The 14,405-nt window shown below is 35.9% G+C and overlaps 1 long non-coding RNA gene across 1 annotated transcript in view; it reads left to right on the top strand.

The window, feature by feature from the left end:
- LOC116281549 (uncharacterized) overlaps positions 1-14,405 on the top strand; it is a 489,842-nt gene that overhangs the window by 173,526 nt on the left and 301,911 nt on the right. Inside the window, exon 2 of the long non-coding RNA XR_012074938.1 lies at positions 6,851-6,992. This is a non-coding gene — a long non-coding RNA (uncharacterized lncRNA). The remainder of the gene's footprint in view (positions 1-6,850; positions 6,993-14,405) is intronic.

Raw genomic sequence — 14,405 nt, 5'->3', positions numbered from 1 at the left:
AGAATATGACCTTACTTGTATCTTTACCAAGTTGAGGGCTTTACCAAGTTAAAATGAGGTCATTAGGATAGGCCCTAATACAATAAACTGGTGCCTTGATTAAAAAAAATAAAGGGGGAAATCTGGAGACAGATGGGCAAACAGAGGGAACACATGTGCACATCAAGGAGAGACTAGGCCCTACATCCAGATTTTCCATCACAGGCCTCGGAAGACACCTTGTTCTCAGACTGTCTCATCTCCAAAACTGTGGGAGAATACATTTCCATTGCTGAAGCCGTCCAGTCTCTGGTACTTTGTTATGGCAGCCCTAGCAAACTAATATAAGATTGGCAAAGGCTTGGAGGTAGGGAATAAAACATGAATTGTTTGGGGAACTACCAGAAGTTCTGAATGCTGGGCTCATAGAAGCCTGTGTTGGCAGGGTACCTAGAGGTGAGGCTCTGTCAGTAGACAGCAGTGGTTTCCAGAGGGCTCAGGCCAGGAGTTAGACTTTGTCAAGTAGATAATGGGGAAGTCAGGCAGGAATCTTAACTGATGGAGTGATGTTGCCATATTTTTGTTTAAAGAGGACAGATCTGGCAGCAGTGTGAATGCTATTTTGGAAAAGTACGAAGAGATACTGTAAGTAGGGTTCTTCTTGGCCACAGTTAACAGTCTAGTGATGCTTGGGTGATTTAAAGGTGTCTGCAGGGCAAATTGCAGATGGTACCAAAGAGTCCATCCTGCAGAGACCCATGCATCAAACCAAGTTCATTCCCATATGTGTTCCCCACATGTACTAAAATCAGAGAACAAGGAAAGTGTTGCCTGAGTCTTAGAAAAGATCAGTATTTCTTTCCTCCAAATTAGTCATTATACTCCATGGAAAATACTTACTATATGGGGATTTTTTTTGACTTGTGAGAAATAGATGCCATATAATAAGGTGCATTTTGCTAATTGTAGGCTCTCTTACTAATGGACAAGCCCACAAAGGGCTAACCCCTGTCTTTCACTGGCTCTTTATTAAGTAGGCTGCAGTGGAGGTAATCATTCTCGCTGAATCTGACATGCAACCTAGTAGAATCAGCCTGGAGAAAATCGTAGGTTGAAAAGCCAATGTCCTAGAAAGCTGAGTACTTTGAGCCAGTTGGTTTATTCAGTACCAACTTAGTGTTTGACAATATTATAAAGGAGCATGACTGCCAATAAAAACAACTCTGAAAATACATTTCTATGTGTTTGGCAGATTATTACTTTTAGCATGGCTGCTTAAATACCTCTTGTGCTTCGTTCTTTTTTTTTGGCATAGGCTTAGCACATTCGAGAGTATTTTGACATTTTCTTCTGTGGGGTCACTGAACATCTGTGCAGAGCCATACACATGCATGCTGATAGATTTTCTTGTCCTATAGTCATTTCTTATTTATTTATATAGATTTATTACTATATTTATTTAATCATTTCTTACATATTTCCCAGAAGATGACTCCCTAGCTATGCCACCAATGACTTCTCCAACTGTCAACAGAAATAAAGCCAGATTATCATGTAAACTGTGAACATGAGGATGCTTTCTGAAGTGTTTACTATGAGAAAGGATATAATACAAATGTAAAACCCATGGTAAATTGTCCCTTGTCTTTGGGATATTGTTCCTCACAGCCCTTTCAGAAGTGAAATAGAGCTGTTAGAAGAACCACCATGGTTGCAGGGTTCTGATAATGTATTTATAATTTCCAGCATTTACTGAATCCTTACCCTATAATGGGCACTTGACTACATAGTTTGCATGTTTTACTTTATTTAATTCTCATAACACAGTATGGGATTATGATTATTATCCTTATTTCATAGGGGGAAATAGTCTTAGGAAGATTTAATAAATTACTTAATAAGTTTAGGAAACATTGAAGCTGGTTTTTCATGAGAAGAAACAACCATTAGGTAAACCAGTGTCAAATGCTCATAGGAAATGTGTGTTTGGATGTGTTAATGAGGTGTATTTGTGGGTGGTGTGTATGTGCATGTATATGTTTGTGTACATGTCTATGAGCATGTGTTTGTGTACATTTGTGATATGTGAGTATGTGGAGTGTGTGTTGCTTGTTGGGGTCAGGCTGAGGGGGGACAGAGGAGGATTCTCTCACCTTTAAGACTCCTATGTTGGTGTGATCCATTCCTATAAATTAGGGGGGTAATAGGATTTACTTTGTATTTGGGAAAATATGTCAGTATTTACTAGGCTATTGCAAATGAATTGTGATTTGAAAAGTAAGCTTATTTGTAACCAAAATGTATATTGCATGAGTCTTTTCCCTTTTTTCATACTCACCATTCCCCCGAGGTAAACAGATGTCATCCACCACTCTACCCAAGGCCACGAACCAAGTAACTCAGTTCTCCGAAGACCTGGTGAGGAACTTCCTGGTAAACGAGCAGGAATGACCACATTAAAATGAAGCAGACTCAGGAAGCCTTTGCGAACCTGTAGGATGCACCTAATTGTGTACCTAGAGGCCAGGCTGGTGCTTGTGGGTTATGTTGTGTATGGATTCAGTTGGCTTGCTGGGGTTGATTTATCCAAAGAGAGGAGACAAGACCACAGCTTACGGAAGACGTTGTTTCCAGCAAGTCTCGGGGTTTTGGAAATGGATGCGCTACAATTGCAGAAACAAGGCATGTGCTGGTAGTCTGACTCCTCTAGATTTCTGATGGAGGCTTATTTTCCCCTCAACTTCAAATATTCCATCGCACGAAAACTTGCACTTCTATTTTTTGGTCTCCCTTTCTCCAGATGGAAACTTTTCTTTGACAGACTCCAACTTATATAAACAAATGCAAATATTAAACTTCAAAATAAAAGGCTAGAAATATATTTCACTCCGTGACCTTGGAAAATGTCTGCCAGTTGGCAGCAGCCGCTTCATATAATCATGCTGTCAACCTCAGCTCTGCCTTTCCAAGAACTCAAATGGTAACAGAGCTCTTAAATGGGAAAGGGACTGCACAGCTTAAATGTTTTGTTTTTAATCCCCTCACACCTGCTACTGGACTCAGGGAGGAGGTTTGCAAACACAGATACAGTGGGAGAGCTCTTAGGTCAGGGCTACAAAAACAAGCACTGTCTGTTTTGCAACAACAAAAAATGGCCACTTCCTCTCTGAAGAGCTGTGATAAGCGATCCTGGAGGTGTGTGTGTGGGGCTCTTAATGAAATTAATCTTTCTATCTTAAGTCACAAAAACAGCCCACGGCTTTCATTGTTAATACAGGTTCATAGCCCATTTCCTCAGTACCACCCCTTCTTTTTCACAAGCCTCTTCCTTTTCCTTCCAGCTCCAGTAAACCTAAGGAGGGTAAGGACATAAAAACATAATGAGCACGCACACATACACACACACCTCTCACACCTCACATTGATACCAGTATTTTCAGGGATTCATATTTTAGCTTGTAATTGGATTATCTAAAATAAAGCAGAGAAATATAAATGAAATCTGTGCATTCCTTTCTCTCCCCGATGTCGTTAATGTAAGAATACATTTAGGAAAAGTAATCTCAATCCTATGGAAATAATGCAAATGTTTCCTTCTTTGTTGCAACAAATGTTTATTAAGTATAGCAGATTTGTCTGCTTTGCATTAGAAGAGTGGAGTTTCAGCCTTGTAATAGTAATATGTATAAACAAATAAACTAGTACAGATTTGCTAATTCTCAGAAGAAAGATAGCTCTTTTGAGATGTAGATTTGAAAATGAGGTTTAATTATTTCTGGGACAAATCATTTGGAATTTGCTTATTACACTAACCTTCCTAAAAGACAATTTAGGAGGTAAACATTAAGCGTCCTGGGAAGGAATAGACAGTAACTCAACACCAGCATAGTATGATTAGAAAAAGAGACTGGCTTCCTAACAGAACTTTTGTAACAAACTGTTTTGTGTGTTTATATTTGACTTTTAATTGTGACAAATAATGGAAGAGGCAATTCTGTTATTGACTCTAACAGAATTCAGAGAAGAAAAATTCCAGACAAAGCTATTTTAAGTCACTCTTGTCACCATTTTCCTAGAAACTTGAGCCATTTTTTTCTCATTCATGGAGGTAACATTGACAATATCAGATCTTATCTAACTTGTGTAGAGAAAGCCTAGTTTTTTGTATATCTGCGCTGCACATACAGCTGTTAAGTATTTGAAATGTGACTAGTTCAAATTCAGTGTTCTGTGAATGTAAAATGCACATTGGATTTCAAAGACTGAGGATAGAAAATGTACAATACCCTGTACATTTTAAAAAATAGATTACATGCTGCATTAGAATATTGGATATATTGAGTTAGAGAAAATTTATTATGAAAATTAATTTTCAGTGTTTAATCCTACTTTTTAAAAATATGGCTGCTAAAAATTTTAAATTATGTGTAACTCACATTCTGTGTCTATTAGGATAGTGCTACTGTAGGCAGTTCACTTTTCCCACATCACGTGACCAACTATGAAGCTATATTTTGTAAAAACAGGGTTTGAAAATTCTTCTCTCAAAAAGTACAACTTTAAATTTATGGTTAGATGTCCAATAGACATCTGAGATTTTGTTTTCCTATAGAGTACCCAGCAGTTATTCAGAGTGAAAAAATTAAATTTAATGGAAATTTATCTTTTTACATGCATTTCGTATTTCTTCCTTGTAGTGTGTGTATGTGTCTCCAGTATGACTAATGGTTACTCTGTATTATCAGATTGAGTTTTTGCTTAGAATTACTGTTTTATTGCCAACCTAGCTCTTTTCCACTGTGGCACCATTTTCTAAGATTCTTAGATATTCTTTTAACCTTAAGATTAAATTTGTATTTAATAATAGATTTAATTTGTAGTTTTAAAGTAATTTTGAACATCAACTCTATGGAGAGTGGCCTCCTCTGCCCTGGGAAAGACACGAGCAGTTAGTCACGTCTGTCAGTCAATCAACAATACCCATGTCATGCTTTTTTTAGGCTTGGCTCTCGGCTAACACTTTTGAATAAGTAGGAGAGTCCTGGCTCCTACTTTCAAGAGACTGATAGTTTTGTAGGTGAAGAGACAAAATGACTTGCATTGAACCCGAGTGAGATAGTATATGATGGGAAGATTTCATATGTAAATCAGTATTTCTGGCTCTTCTTGAAAAAATGGCAACACCAGCCTACATTATTGCAATGCGAAGTGTTGTCTGAAGTCAGTAGCTACTGTACACATGGGATGGGCATACAGTGTGCTACTTTACATTGTCTGTCTGGCTTATCTAGGTATTTGAGTTTCCAGTTCCTAGTCTGCGTAATTATTAATATCTCTTTCAACTCCCAGCTTTAGTTGTGAGATTCTTGACCAAGAAGCCTAGAAATCTTCCTGTACTGTCAAAGTAGAGTTGGGTCCATTCTCTTCAAATAATTTCTACCAAAAAAACATATAAGCCTATAAACAATCTTTTCCTCCACTCATGGTAAGAAGTATATCAGGTGGCAGTTCAGATAATAAGTATGGAAAATCATTTATTATATGGATCACTTTTCATGACTCAGTATTTGACAGATCTAGTTTCTACTGCTGGTGTGAGATGTTTTTCTGGGGTAAACAAATACTGGCACGAGATTTTTAAAATTGTTACCCATGTGTTTATGGTACTTAACAAGGGATAATCTGTGTGGTAAGGCATTGTGATGTTATTGTTTACTAGTTCATCGAGAATTGAGAGTGGTAAGATGCCATGATGGAAAACTGAATTTTCAATTTTTTCCAAATGTTCTTAGATGTAAAAAAAAAAAATGTGTTCATCACATAAAATTCCTTAGTGGGAATGATAAGCCAATGTTGCTCTTATTAAGGCATCCCCAAGGAAAGCAATATGTTAGTGGTTTATGGTATTTTGTCCTATTAAATAGTAGTGGATGATTGAATTTCATCCTGAAAAAAAATTGATAATAGGGAAAAAGAAGGACTATAGTAATTCGTAGAAATAAACGTATTATTATAAACAGATTGAAAATTTTCAATTATATTAACTGAACAATAATAAAATTATTGGATCAACATATCATTTTAAAAAATAGTGAATTATTCTTTCTACAATGTATGTCAGAATATTTTAGACAATTCATGTGTAATTAGAAAGTACGTTTTAGTATTTCCTAAACAGATATTGATAACTTGAAGCTAGGTCAAAGAAAGCATTATTAATAGAAAAAGGGATATTCTAGGCAGGTGAAAACAGTTGTTTGAGGGAGAGGACATGACCAGGCTAGGTATGAAGCTACTGAGTTCTAGTGTATTGTTTTCTGTGTATTTACTACTTCCTCAGTAGTCAAGGGTTGACAAAGAAATTAACAGCTAATTTTTATCACCTCCCCCTGTAAGATCTAGCTTTCTAGATTATACAAGGGATATAGTGAAATCCAAGAAATAGTCCCTTTTAAGAAGTACACACTATGTCTTGGATTTCAAGTAAGCAGACCACAGATGCTACTTGGTAATATGTAATGAAGTCTTGTAGAATTTTAGCAAAGTTTAATGAAAATTCTAGCACTGGAATAGCCTGGGAAAGCTTGATGGATGAAATAGGGCTCGATGAAGACAAGGATGAGGCTGAGTCACGGTGCTTGCATATGGCAGGAGTGGTGCAAATACCAGATAAACTTAGGCAGAAATTCCTTTTCACCTGGCATTTCAACATTTATACTCCTTTTTAAGACTATGGCAAATTATGCATTAAATTCTGAATCTACTTTTTCATCTGTGAAAAGGAGATAGTCTTACACTTCTTATTTTCTTATGATTCCTTGCAATATAGGATGGTAGAAAGTCAACCTTGTTCTACTCAATTCTTTCATAGGTGAAGAAACTGAGGCCTGGGTTGAGGAAGTGATTTGACCAAGATGGCATGGTTGCTTCTATATGTTATAAAAAGTTGAAGACTGCTATCGTGGTGGGACTGTACAAGAGACAGATTAAGCGTGTTTACAAGACACCACAAGGTAGGACCTCAGAAATATTTTGGGGAAGAATGTAAGAAACTTTTGTGTGAATGTTAAAAATACTATCAAAAGAAAAATTAGAACTTTACTGAATGTTCTTATTTTATGGTTCAATTTTGTTCTTATTTTAGATTTATATAGATGATGGAGAGTGGACACCATGATTTTTTAGAATTTAAAACTTCTTAACATTTTCACGTAGCCCTTGTGTTTGACACCTGTTTGGGTCTTTACTTTTAAAACCATCTTTACTTTTTTTTTTTTTAACCAGAATCACCTCAAATTAACTCTGTTATTTATAATTGATGTAAAAGTCTATGTTCTACTCTCAGGCCTAGCGTCTCTGGGCCTCTCCCAGGTGTACCCGCTCTTTTCCTGATGAACACCTGGACCTTAGAGCAGCACTTTCTCCCCTGCGCATCGCGTGGGTGGGGACACACCAGGCTTGCGGCTGGGGCGGGTCAGAGTGTTCTGCAGCCCCACTAGTGGACTTTGCCCTGCTTGTGACATCCTAAAAGGAGCAGAACTTTTAGGGGACCCATGAGAAGAGGTTGCACACAGATATACAAGGAGGCAGCTCTCCTCATCAGAAGCACTCCTGCTTGCCCTGTTAAAATGGGCTTTTATGAATCAGGCTCCCAAAGGTCAAAGGGACCAGGCACTTGATCTAATCCTTGCAAAAGACCATACTACCAAAAGGTATGTTTAATGGGAATGCTCTTATATAAGGGTTGCCACACCATTGAAAGGAGATGAGATTTCATTACCTGTTTTTTTGAATGCTACATGACTGTTGGTTAAATGGATAACTTTTTTCTGTAATCTTCAATTCATCGAAAAGGCTGACAGTGTATTTGGCCAGTAGAATGAGAAACAGTATTGGACATTTGAAATCTGTGCATTTGGCATTATTTGGAAAGCTTCTTGTAATGTTAATAACGCAAAATCAACAAGGCTTCATTTTAACCATCAAAATTTTTTTGCTAATTGTGGAGTTGTTTGTCTGTAACTAAAGCAAATCCATTATGCAATGAAATTTTACATTTTAATAACTTGTGATGAAGTAGATTTTCTCTCTAGCTGTTGAGTCAGTTCTATCTGATATTAAATTAGGTAACTTTTGATAATAATTCCTGCTTTTCATGGTGCTGTGTCTAATGAATACTAAGTGGATGTGAATTGATGAGGATGATAAATTAAACTTATATCAGCGCCATGAGGAGAATGAGAAGCCAGAGCTTTATAATGAGGAAAGATATAAAAGCATAACTTTACCAGACTCGTCTGAGAGTTTTAGATCTGACATTTTCTTTGGATGAATCTTGCAAAAAAAAATAACAAATGTATTTTACTTGTATCTTGCCTTTTTACTCATTTATGACACACAAATATCTTCCACAAAAATCTGGGGAAAGAGTGCCCCCATAGAAGAGGTGTGTCTGGCAATATTGTTGGAGCTTATAATTGTGTTCTCTACTCTACCTGTGGTATTGCTTAATTGAATTATGGAATTACGAGGATAGCAGTAGAATTCTCTATGGGCCTGAAACAGTTAGCTTTTCATAATTTGTTTATGCTGTTTGTTTTATCAGTAACACACGGAGGAAATAGGTTTTCTGCCTGCATGATGAACTTGATTTCTCTGTTGATAGTTCATGAATATTAGTCATTGAGTGACAGATTTTGTTGTATGTGTTTGTATTCATTGCTCTCCAGAGTGGTGGTTATATCTTGAATATGCCAGCTGTCTCTTGGGCCCACTTCACAAAATGAGAGAGGCTTTTCTCAAAGGATAGTATTTTCTTCCAGAAAGTGGAAGTCAAGTTCTATTTTTTCCTTTCATTATTTGATAAAATTAAATATTGTGAAGGAAAAACATTTCCTTTTCAAATTATTTCTCACACAAATGGCACTTAGTTCAAAGATTTTGCATTTTTCCCTAGACAGAGATGAGTAGCACAAAGAAATATGACTTGAATTTAATGGATGTACATGGTAAATACTACAAAGCACATAGAATTATCTTCAACAATAATGCATAATAAGACTTCTATATCTAGAATAGGATCTGCCATTCCTCTGCTTAGTATTTACATCCACAGATAGGAAATGGGTATCTTGCTGAGAGGAAACATGAACCATACTGAATTTGGACAAGGATAATTGTATCTGGTGCTAAATGAGAATATTCTCATTTTCTTCCCCTACAGTAAGAAGTAGCTTTCAGTCCTCAATCAGAAGTAGCTAACATTGAAATCTACATACATTTAAAGATGAGTGAGATGCATGGTTTGTAGAAAGGATTGTACCTTCTGGTTAAAGTACGTGGATGAAGGGCTAGGATGGTACGTCTCACATATCACCGCTGACACTAATGAGCTTAGGAGAGGACCCTGGGTTTCCTCAAGTATGAGGGATGAGTGAGAATGGAGTCACTCCTTCAACTGTCAGATTTATGTTCGCGGCTTCAGTGCTCCTCTACCTAAATTCATGGCTGACTAATGGAAAATTCTATAACCAGAGGATGAAAATGCCATCTCTAGAGCCCAACCACCTAGTACACTTGGGGACAAAGTCAGGGTGTTCCACACAGCTAAGCAAGAAGAATCTAGCCAATGGAAGATAAAGGAAAATGGTTCAAGGGAAATAAAGTCCTACTGCACGAGGTGGGGGTGGGGGAAACCGAGAAGGGATTTGCATATTGAAATTGCCCTGATTTGCAAATCCTTTGCTACAGGACCAGTTAAATAGTGAAATAAGAATGCATATGGTACAAAAAGCCATCTTGCTTGGTCTTCAAGAGGGAGGGAAAGTAAATCCTGTGTTGTGATATTTACATCCAGAAAAGAGGCCTCTGTCAGTTGCTAGGATCCCATACATACACACTCCCTGTTCCCATATCCGAGCAATTATTTTGACCTCTTCCAGTTAGATGATCAGAATGGGTCTTGAAAATCTTCTTTTTAGAAAGCAAAATCAGGGCTACTGATGGTTGAGCCTCACAGTCTAACTAGGAAATGACTACTTTCCCTTATTGGCCTCCTCAGGGTCATGTTGGGTGAATGTGCCCCCTCTTCCATCAGTATTAAACTTCTACCCCCACTGGGAGCTAGACTTAGTCCTGTCCACATGTAGTTCAGTGTGCCTTTTTTCTTTAAGATTCCAGAATAACTTTAAGATACACCTTTTAATTTTGAGTATTACAAAAATGAGAGTAAAAAGGCCACATGTTACAGTTAGGTTAAATGTGCAAGTGTTTGCTGAGACACCAAATATCAAGTACAGTGTCATTAAAGTATGTTAGTGGATTTCTCAAGACCTTGTACACAGTCACTGATACTCCCTCAGAAAAAACTTTCTTAGCCAGGGTGAGGGTTCCACTGGACCCTCCAGTATCAGAAGGCAGTTAAGAAAGCCTCTATCATAATCAGCTGGATTCTATCACACAGTGTGATCTAGAGAATTCCTCTCATGCCATTTGAACAATTAAGAAAACCCTAAAAAATAAAAGAGCACTTAAAGGCAGACAGTTATCATCCTCATAGTTATAAAGGCTGAAGTTTATTGGGAATTCTTTTATGTATCAAGCACTATGTTAGATACTTTATAAGCAATATTGTATTTTATTGTTTTGATACTTTTATATGATATGTACTAATATCCATCCATTTTTTCACATGAGAAAACTGAGGCTCAGAAAGTTTAAGTAAGTTGCCTAAAATCAAACATCTACTAGAAGCCAGAGCCATGTTTCCAACTCAAGACAGTTTCCTAGGTGGGGAGGGGATAGCTCAGTGGTCAAGTGCGTGCTTAGCATGCACAAGGTCCTGGGTTCAATCCCCAGTACCTCCATTATAAATAAATGAATGAATGAATGACAGACAGTTTCCTGAGTCTGAGATCTTAACAACTTTCTTAAGTTGACTTTTTTGGAAACTATGAAGATGGAGATTTGGTTTTATAGAACTCGAGCAGACCCTGAATGTCTAAAACATTACAAATAATGAAAACAATCATAGCTGTCTTTAGGTTTGTATTTGCTATTTCCTAGATGTATTGCTTAGTCTTTATAGCCAAAACAGGTCTCACCATCCCCATTTTATATATGGTAAAACTGAGTCGTGACGAGCAGAGTGGCTTGTCCAAAGTCTCATGGCTAGTAAGAACAGAATGCAGATTTGAAACTCAAGTTTGCCTAATTCCAAAATCTATCTTCCTACTGAAAGACTATTTGCAAACAGTCATCTAGAAAAATATTTGCTTCATTTGTAACACACAAATGGTTAATAACTTTCATACAGAAAAATAAAGCAAAAATTAAGGTACTAAAGATGGAAAAATATACAGAATATATAGAATGCCACATTAGAAAGCAAGCAAAGAATGATTCTAATGGTCAATAAAGAATTTTTAGAATTAATATAAGGAGATCAAAAGAAATGCAAATAAAAACCAGTAAGATATCTTGTCTGAACAAAATAATTGAGCCTAAGTCCTTATTTTATGTTTTAACAATATCCAGTGACAGTGAATATGCAAGAAAACAGATATTCAAATATACTGTTTGTGGGGGGGTAAGTTGATAAAACCTTTTCAAGAAGAGAATTTGGTAATATTAATCTGAAACTCTAAAAGTGGATGTTGTCTTTGGCTCAGTAATTCCATTATCAGGAATTTATCTTAGATTTAATAAAGATTTCATGAAATAGAAATTATAGCATCTTTTAGAAAGGTGCAAAATCAATAGCAAAGTAAATGAGTAGTAATACAGATTGGTTAAATAAATTAGGACACATTTATAAAGTGGAATATGGGGCAAATTTTATAAGTGATAGTGCAAATATATATAGAGATAGATTAATTGAAAATATAGTTACAATATAATAAAGCATTTAAACAATGTGTATACCATTGTTACCTTTTTTGCTAAAATAAGTTTGCTCTTAGAAAACCCTGAATACATAGACTCAAAATATTAACTTTTTTTTTTGAGTAGAGAATTTCTGGGTGATTTCTTTTCCTGCTTTTCTTTCCAACTTTTCTTGGTTGAGAATATTTAACTAAAAATTGAACTTAAAAAAAAGTTGAGTACATGCACACACACACACACAAACACACACACAAGTAACTTTCAAATTTAGTAAAAAAATAAAATTATTACCAGGTTTTCCAAATGGAAAAAAATTCTTCTGGATTTCCAAACATTTGGTAAATTAGCTCCTGGATACAATCTAAGTAAGAGTTGATATAATTTACCTGAATACTAATGGACACTAAAATATTATGTTTCTTTATTAACTTTATACAAATACTATTCTGATTAAAAGAGTAGATGTTTGACTAAACAGTCATTTGTTTAACAAAAGGAGAGACCAACAACCAGAAGAAATGTATCCCATAGATAACAGCAGAGTGGGTGAGTTTTTTCTTAATTGGATGATTAATCCTATTCTTGTTCCCTAATGTATCCACTGTCTGAGCATTATTTACGGATAATTTTTCACCAACAATAGATTAATTTATTTAAACAACTAATAATTCTTGCACTGCAAATAAAAATAATTTGGTATTTATTCCACAAACAATTTTTTTGAACTTTAGGAAAACAATAAAATTAGTGGCTATTCAGGCTAATGAAAAAGTCTCATTGATTGTATTTATTATGTCCTTATACAGGTGATCTTGATTATATATTACAATGGTGAATTCTTTGAGTAGTCTTAGGATACTTTTTTCACAGTAATTCAGATTTTAATCAGTATTCGTGTGGGGTAACGGAAAATAAAAATTTAATGTTTAGGCTTTTAAAAATTATGCATATTCACAAAATAACAACTAAACTGAAGATCGTACTTTTGATCTCTGATTCCTCAGTTGTCAAGACTTAGCACCTATTTCTCTATTCTGTCATCTACTTACTGTTTAGCTGTTTATCTGCTCGTCTTATCTGTTTATTTATCATCTACTTATTGTACACATAACAGTTATTGAATGTGAGGAATAGAAATAAATGGACATATATACACTACTCTACAAATTGAAAATACAATTACATACAAAATACTCATTTTTTAATTTTATTTAATAACTAGAATAAAAGTGTCTTAGATTTATAAGCTGTAATATATTTTCTCCCAAAAGAGTCTACTTTCTCTCTCTCTAAAAATTAGAGAAAAAAAAACTTTTGCCATCAATTTATAATGACCAGCAAGTGTCAGTTTACTCTATCAATTTTGGAAATGCATATTTTTTTATCACTCTTCCTATATTGCCTTATATTTTAAGAATTATTTCCACAATTAAAAAAAAAGCTTTTCCTCTTTATGGGATGAAGGATGTTAACTAAACTTATGGTGGTGATCATTTCATAATATATGAAATTCAAGACATTATGTTGTATAGTTTAAACATACATAGTGCTATATGTCAATTATATTTCAATAAAACTAGGGAAAAAAAAGAGACTATTTCATAAGTATGAATAGACATCTGCAGAAGAATATCCTGAGGATTTCTTAGCTTGAATAAAAATCATTCTTTCTTAGGGAAAGAAAAAAAGATAAAGTACAAAAACAGAAGAATAATGTCAGGAAGAAGACTTTGTCTTTAATAATGATAAAAATTCCTATCATAGAATTCTTAACACAAGATTGGAGAACCTGTCATTAACCCCAGACTTCTAACCCAAGCTTTCTTTCATTTAGGTAGAAAACCAGTTGGTCCTAAACAATCTCCCATCCATGATGTTAGTTTCAGGGTTGTTACTGTGCTGAATGAGACCTGTTTCTTCATAGTCAACTATCTTCTTGAGTTGGGGCCTCCTGTATCTCATAAATGATGTGTTCCTCTTCTGACATTTATTGTTCAGAGAGACCTACCCTCTTTTCACCGTTGCTGGAAAGTGCTGTGTCTGCAGGCAGAGTCTGGGTAGTGCAGACTATGCTTTCCTCTCTGGATGAAAACAGACAGAGGAAAGGACCATGTCTTCCTACGGCCCTGAGCTGCCCTCCTGGTAGGATGCTCTCCGCAGCTGCAAGGCTGGCCACCTGGGCCGGCGGCCCTCTTCAATAGCTGGATATCCTGTTCTGCTTTTCTGCTGCTGAGCTGTCCGGGATGATCGCCTGGGAAGTGAATTGTGACTTTCCAGGGTTTTAAGCTTGCCAAGATTAGTTAGGAAAACACAGTTTGGGGTTAGACAAATTCCAAATCTTCTGGCACTCTCGTTGCTTGAAATTTGAGAGAAGGAAAAAATAGTAGTGGGAGTTGTGAGCTTAAACGTGTTTGAAAGGGAGGGTTTTTGTTGAAAATATATAAATTATCAGTGAACATATTTTGTATGCAAGCAGTGGGACCCTAGTGAATTTTTTTTAAATGATACATTTAAAAAGTACGAGCTCCCTCTGTGCTGTGTGG

Source organism: Vicugna pacos, chromosome 8 (genome assembly GCF_048564905.1).
Source record: "Vicugna pacos chromosome 8, VicPac4, whole genome shotgun sequence".
NCBI lineage: Eukaryota > Metazoa > Chordata > Mammalia > Artiodactyla > Camelidae > Vicugna > Vicugna pacos.
This window is presented reverse-complemented; position numbering and strand designations above follow the sequence as displayed.